Source organism: Rhopalosiphum padi, chromosome 3 (assembly GCF_020882245.1).
Source record: "Rhopalosiphum padi isolate XX-2018 chromosome 3, ASM2088224v1, whole genome shotgun sequence".
Taxonomy (NCBI): Eukaryota; Metazoa; Arthropoda; class Insecta; order Hemiptera; family Aphididae; genus Rhopalosiphum; species Rhopalosiphum padi.
This window is the reverse complement of record NC_083599.1, coordinates 51,842,216-51,848,942: the sequence shown is the minus strand read 5'-3', so window position 1 is coordinate 51,848,942 and position 6,727 is coordinate 51,842,216. Positions and strand designations below refer to the sequence as shown.

Below are 6,727 nucleotides of genomic sequence, written 5' to 3'. Positions count from 1 at the left end.
ATGGCCGGTTCAATCGCTAACATGAAAAAACACTACAATCAGAAAAGTTTTACATATGTTCCACCAACACCGCCTGCAGAGCTCATCGACTGTAGCAATTTCATTCTCAACTTCACCGAGCGTAAATTTTTGAATGTAGGACTTGATCCTGCAGATAAATTTAACACCATAGTACAAGTCATCACTCCTTCGAGATATGTAAATATATCATCTGATTTTCTAAGACGTATATACTCACTTATGGGGAACATTCTATCTTTTATACTCGACCTACCTCAAAAATACAAGCGACATTTATTTCTGGAAACAGAAATTATTTCACTATCTAGTATGGTGTATAAAGGGGAAAATATGCTTGTCATCGAATCAAAAACACAAGCTGGATGTCGAGTATTGCTAAATCGTGCTGATTTAATGAAATAACAATATATGGAGGAGAGTATTTTCGAAACGTTCGCACGAAAGTCAGCCATCATACGTCCAGTTGTATTAAGGCAATTTGAAATTATTGCTCATACCAAATGCATGCACTTATACCAGGGTTTGACATGTGGGCGATTCAGACTGATTCCATCAAAATTTAATTTTGCATATAATGGCATATTTGGATGGTTAGAGAATATTTTTTCATAAGTGCATATAATGTATATATTTTTCTTAGCAATGGCACTTACCGTACCGCGTAAATCTTTCAACTTAAAACAAAAGGTGAACATTATTCATTGTAAAGAGTCTAACGATTTGTCTATTCGTAAACATGTTAATAAATATTAAAATTAAAGTTATAATTTAAAGTATACGTAAAATATACGTAATAAATTTTCATTTTCCCTTTAACAGATATGTTACTAATTTTAGTTATAAAACACTGAAACCTATAACGGACACCATTTATAAGGAACATTTATTTTGGTCCAGTGACTGTCCGTTATATACAGATTTCACTATATTACATTAATAAAGAAATATAAATTTTAATGAGAAAAAAATTAAATAACCATACACTTCACATTGAATTTAAACTAAAAATTAATTTGTTTACTAAAATAATCTTATTTCACATTTGATTTTCTACTATTTCTACCAATTCTATTTTGTTTAATTACTTACAAGTATCTCTTCTTTTATTCTATTATTTTCTTTAATCTTCCTGCTATAAAAATAAAAATGTATTAGTATATTTATAAATAAATAGAAAGAAACTTTTAATAGTTTCTATAATTTTATACTTACTGTTGATACGCATTGTATCTCTGGGCATATATTTTGTTTGCTTTCGATTCAAATCTTATCAGAGTATTTTTATTCATCGGCATGTCCCATCTAAAACATATTGATAAATTTAATTTATTTTAAATTTAAAAATATAGATGGACTAACGATTTGGCAAACTTCCAGAAATGAACTGAAAGGTATTCAGATTCTGGAATTATTTTCTGTATTTCTGCACGATAATATGTATTCTTCCAATACAATGGAATTACATTACAAATAATGGTTAGCAAATACATTAATAAACTGTTAAATATTATTTTTATCTGTTTTCTAGGCGAATTAGTCTTTTGTAATTGGAAGAATACATATTATCGTGCAGAAATACAGAAAATAATTCCAGAATCTGAATACCTTTCAGTTCATTTCTGGAAGTTTGCCAAATCGTTAGTCCATCTATATTTTTAAATTTAAAATAAATTAAATTTATCAATATGTTTTAGATGGGACATGCCGATGAATAAAAATACTCTGATAAGATTTGAATCGAAAGCAAACAAAATATATGCCCAGAGATACAATGCGTATCAACAGTAAGTATAAAATTATAGAAACTATTAAAAGTTTCTTTCTATTTATTTATAAATATACTAATACATTTTTATTTTTATAGCAGGAAGATTAAAGAAAATAATAGAATAAAAGAAGAGATACTTGTAAGTAATTAAACAAAATAGAATTGGTAGAAATAGTAGAAAATCAAATGTGAAATAAGATTATTTTAGTAAACAAATTAATTTTTAGTTTAAATTCAATGTGAAGTGTATGGTTATTTAATTTTTTTCTCATTAAAATTTATATTTCTTTATTAATGTAATATAGTGAAATCTGTATATAACGGACAGTCACTGGACCAAAATAAATGTTCCTTATAAATGGTGTCCGTTATAGGTTTCAGTGTTTTATAACTAAAATTAGTAACATATCTGTTAAAGGGAAAATGAAAATTTATTACGTATATTTTACGTATACTTTAAATTATAACTTTAATTTTAATATTTATTAACATGTTTACGAATAGACAAATCGTTAGACTCTTTACAATGAATAATGTTCACCTTTTGTTTTAAGTTGAAAGATTTACGCGGTACGGTAAGTGCCATTGCTAAGAAAAATATATACATTATATGCACTTATGAAAAAATATTCTCTAACCATCCAAATATGCCATTATATGCAAAATTAAATTTTGATGGAATCAGTCTGAATCGCCCACATGTCAAACCCTGGTATAAGTGCATGCATTTGGTATGAGCAATAATTTCAAATTGCCTTAATACAACTGGACGTATGATGGCTGACTTTCGTGCGAACGTTTCGAAAATACTCTCCTCCATATATTGTTATTTCATTAAATCAGCACGATTTAGCAATACTCGACATCCAGCTTGTGTTTTTGATTCGATGACAAGCATATTTTCCCCTTTATACACCATACTAGATAGTGAAATAATTTCTGTTTCCAGAAATAAATGTCGCTTGTATTTTTGAGGTAGGTCGAGTATAAAAGATAGAATGTTCCCCATAAGTGAGTATATACGTCTTAGAAAATCAGATGATATATTTACATATCTCGAAGGAGTGATGACTTGTACTATGGTGTTAAATTTATCTGCAGGATCAAGTCCTACATTCAAAAATTTACGCTCGGTGAAGTTGAGAATGAAATTGCTACAGTCGATGAGCTCTGCAGGCGGTGTTGGTGGAACATATGTAAAACTTTTCTGATTGTAGTGTTTTTTCATGTTAGCGATTGAACCGGCCATGATTAAAAGTATACGAGAAATGAAGAACACTGAATAAAAACGTTTTAAACACGGAGCGCAAGAACGGTTGTGGTTCGAAGAGCTATAAGGCTGGAGAAACACTGAAGAGCTGTCGGCTCTTTCGGTCAGACTCTTAAATTGGTGCATTATATATAATATTCATGCTATTAAGTATCAATACATTAAATATAATACATTCTTTACATTTTCGGTGGTATAAATGCTAGACTTTAGCATTAATGTGTACATTCCATAATGTATATCTCAATAACCATCCGGGATATTACAAACAAATTAAGAAGTATGAATACATTTATACGCCCGGCCGTGTTGGCGGATGTGTGTCGTTTGCTAATGACATGATATGTGTCTATGCTTTTAAGTATCAATACATTCTTTAAATTTCAACACATTAACCTAACTGGTTGTGTTTGGGCATATCGATATTGGACAAAACGCTATTGTGTTTGAATCAGGGATACTAATGTAAATATACGCTATGAAGAACTAATGCTTCTTGTGGTAGATACTTGTATTATTAGTGTATATTAAAATATAATTAAGTAATAGATTATTATAGCGAATAACTAATGTCCAGGTGGTGTGTGAATATTTAATTGAATACATATCATTGTCTCTTAATGTTTAAATGATCTATCAGCGAAAAATATAAAGGTAACGATAGTGTTATTTAGTTCATTGATTAAGATGGAAGCTATTAGTATATCGAATAATCCTAATGGTAGGGTATTTTCTTTAATTGAATACATATAAATATCTTGTATGATTAACTTCTAAAACTTAATTTCTTTTTCAAAAGTTAAAAAAAAATAAAAACGTCAAGTGTAATATTTAAAGAATAATATTATGCTGTTTTGTTCTTAAACTCTGAATAAATTATTCTATAATTTATTTACATATCCATAACATAATTTTCGTATTGTGTAGATTGTCATAATACCCACATGAGTGTGAGATATTTTTTGTAAGATAAAACTGTAAAACCATTTTCAATTATTTAACATGACGTGTTTATTGGACATTGCATCAGGGTATAAAATATGAGTATTTTTGATAAGTGTTAAAAAAAAATTAATAAATGCAATTGGTGCGGGAAGTATATCAATATTCATTAAGTATAAACATTTAATATATAATTTATAGTAATTATTATATTGTGTCTATATATATTATAGCTTATAGCGTTGACGATCGGCGGGTAGTGTCCTCGGACGAGTCGAACGTTCGGGCCTAGACGGCCAAGACGGCTCCGACAGCCAAGACAGCCAAGACGACCAAAACGGGCCGGACAGCCAAGACGGCTCGGACAGCCAAGACGGCTCGGACAGCCAAGACGGCCAAGACGACCAAGACGGCCAAGACAACTAAGACGGGCCGGACAGCCAAGACGGCTCAGACCGCCAAGACAGCTCGGACCGCCAAGACTGCTCGGACCATCAAGACGACCCCAAAGGTTCTGGAGCTCCCTAAAATGCCACCTCAAAATCCGACTCCGCTTCGCAAAGGTAACCAACTGCTAGAAATACAAACTCGCGCAACAGCATTGGCGCGATTTTCAGTAATGCGTTGACGACCGGCGGTTAGTGTACTCGGACGAGTCGAACGTTCCGGCCCGGACAGCTAAGACGGCCAAGACGACCAAGACGGGCCGAACAGCCAAGACGGCCAAAACGACCTAGACGGCCAAGCCGATCAAGACGGCCAAGACGACTAAGACGGGCCGGACAGCCAAGACGGCTCAGACCGCCAAGACAGCGCGGACCGCCAAGACTGCTCGTGCCACCAAGACGACCCCAAATCCTATGGAGCTCCCTAAAACGCCGCCTCAAAATCCGACTCCACTTTGAAAAGGTAATCAACTACTAGAAATACTAGAAATAGTCTTGGCGGTCCGAGCTGTCTTTGCGGTCTGAGCCGTCTTGGCTGTCCGGCCCGTCTTAGTTGTCTTGGTCGTCTTAGTCGTCTTGGCCGTCTTGGTCGTCTTGGCCGTCTTGGTCGTCTTGGCCGTCATGGTCGTCTTGGCCGTCTTGGCCATCCGGGCCGGAATGTTCGACTCGTCCGAGTACACAACCCGCCGGTCATTAACGCATAACTGAAAATCGCGCCAATGCTGTTGCGCGCGTTTGTGTTTCCAGCAGTTGGTTACCTTTTCGAAGTGGAGTTGGATTTTGAGGTGGCATTTTAGGGAGCTCCAGAGGCTTTGGGGTCGTCTTGGTGGTCCGAGCAGTCTTGGCGGTCCGAGCTGTCTTGGCGGTCTGAGCCGTCTTGGCTGTCCGGCCCGTCTTAGTCGTCTTGGCCGTCTTGGTCGTCTTGGACGTCTTGGCTGTTCGAGCCGACTTGGCTGTCCGAGCCGACTTGGCTGTCCAGCCTGTATTGGTCGTCTTGGCCGTCTTGGCCATCCGGGCCGGAACGTTCGACTCGTCCGAGTACACTACCCGCTGGTCGTCAACGCATAACTGAAAATCGCGCCAATTTCTGTTGCGCGCGTTTGTATTTCTAGCAGTTGCTTACCTTTTCGAAGTGGAGTTGGATTTTGAGGTGGCATTTTAGGAAGCTCCAGAGGCTTTGGGGTCGTCTTGGTGGTCCGAGCAGTCTTGGCGGTCCGAGCTGTCTTGGCGGTCTGAGCCGTCTTGGCTGTCCGGCCCGTCTTAGTTGTCTTGGCCGTCTTGGTCGTCTTGGCCGTCTTGGCTGTCCAAGACGTCTTGGCTTTCCGGTCCGTCATGGTCGTCTTGGCCGTCTTGGCCATCCGGGCCGGAATGTTCGACTCGTCCGAGTACACAACCCGCCGGTCATTAACGCATAACTGAAAATCGCGCCAATGCTGTTGCGCGCGTTTGTGTTTCCAGCAGTTGGTTACCTTTTCGAAGTGGAGTTGGATTTTGAGGTGGCATTTTAGGGAGCTCCAGAGGCTTTGGGGTCGTCTTGGTGGTCCGAGCAGTCTTGGCGGTCCGAGCTGTCTTGGCGGTCTGAGCCGTCTTGGCTGTCCGGCCCGTCTTAGTCGTCTTGGCCGTCTTGGTCGTCTTGGCCGTCTTGGTCGTCTTGGCCGTCTTGGCCGTCTTGGCCGTCCGGTCCGGAACGTTCGTGCGATTCTCAGTTATGCGTTGACGACCGGCGGGTAGTGTACTCGGACGAGTCGAACGTTCGGGCCTGGTCGGCCAAGACGGCTCCGACAGCCAAGACAGCCAAAACGACCAAAACGGGCCGGACAGCCAAGACGGCTCGGACAGCCAAGACGGCTCGGACAGCCAAGACGGCTCGGACAGCCAAGACGGCCAAGACGACCAAGACGGCCAAGACGACTAAGACGGGCCGGACAGCCAAGACGGCTCAGACCGCCAAGACAGCTCGGACCGCAAAGACTGCTCGGACCATCAAGACGACCCCAAAGGTTCTGGAGCTCCCTAAAATGCCACCTCAAAATCCGATTCCGCTTCGCAAAGGTAACCAACTGCTAGAAATACAAACTCGCGCTACAGCATTCGCGCGATTTTCAGTTATGCGTTGACGACCGGCGGGTAGTGTACTCGGATGAGTCGAACGTTCCGGCCCGGACGGCCAAGACAGCCAAGACGACCAAGTCGGGCCGAACAGCCAAGACGGCCAAAACGACCTAGACGGCCAAGCCGATCAAGACGGCCAAGACGACTAAGACGGGCCGGACAGCCAAG

The 6,727-nt window shown here is 39.4% G+C and overlaps 2 pseudogenes; one reads left to right on the top strand and one right to left on the bottom strand.

The window, feature by feature from the left end:
• On the top strand, nt 1-633 carry LOC132925178 (uncharacterized; annotated as a pseudogene).
• A 1,772-nt stretch (nt 634-2,405) lies between these two features.
• LOC132925177 (uncharacterized) lies at nt 2,406-3,038 on the bottom strand (annotated as a pseudogene).
• Between the last annotated feature and the right edge of the window lie 3,689 nt (nt 3,039-6,727).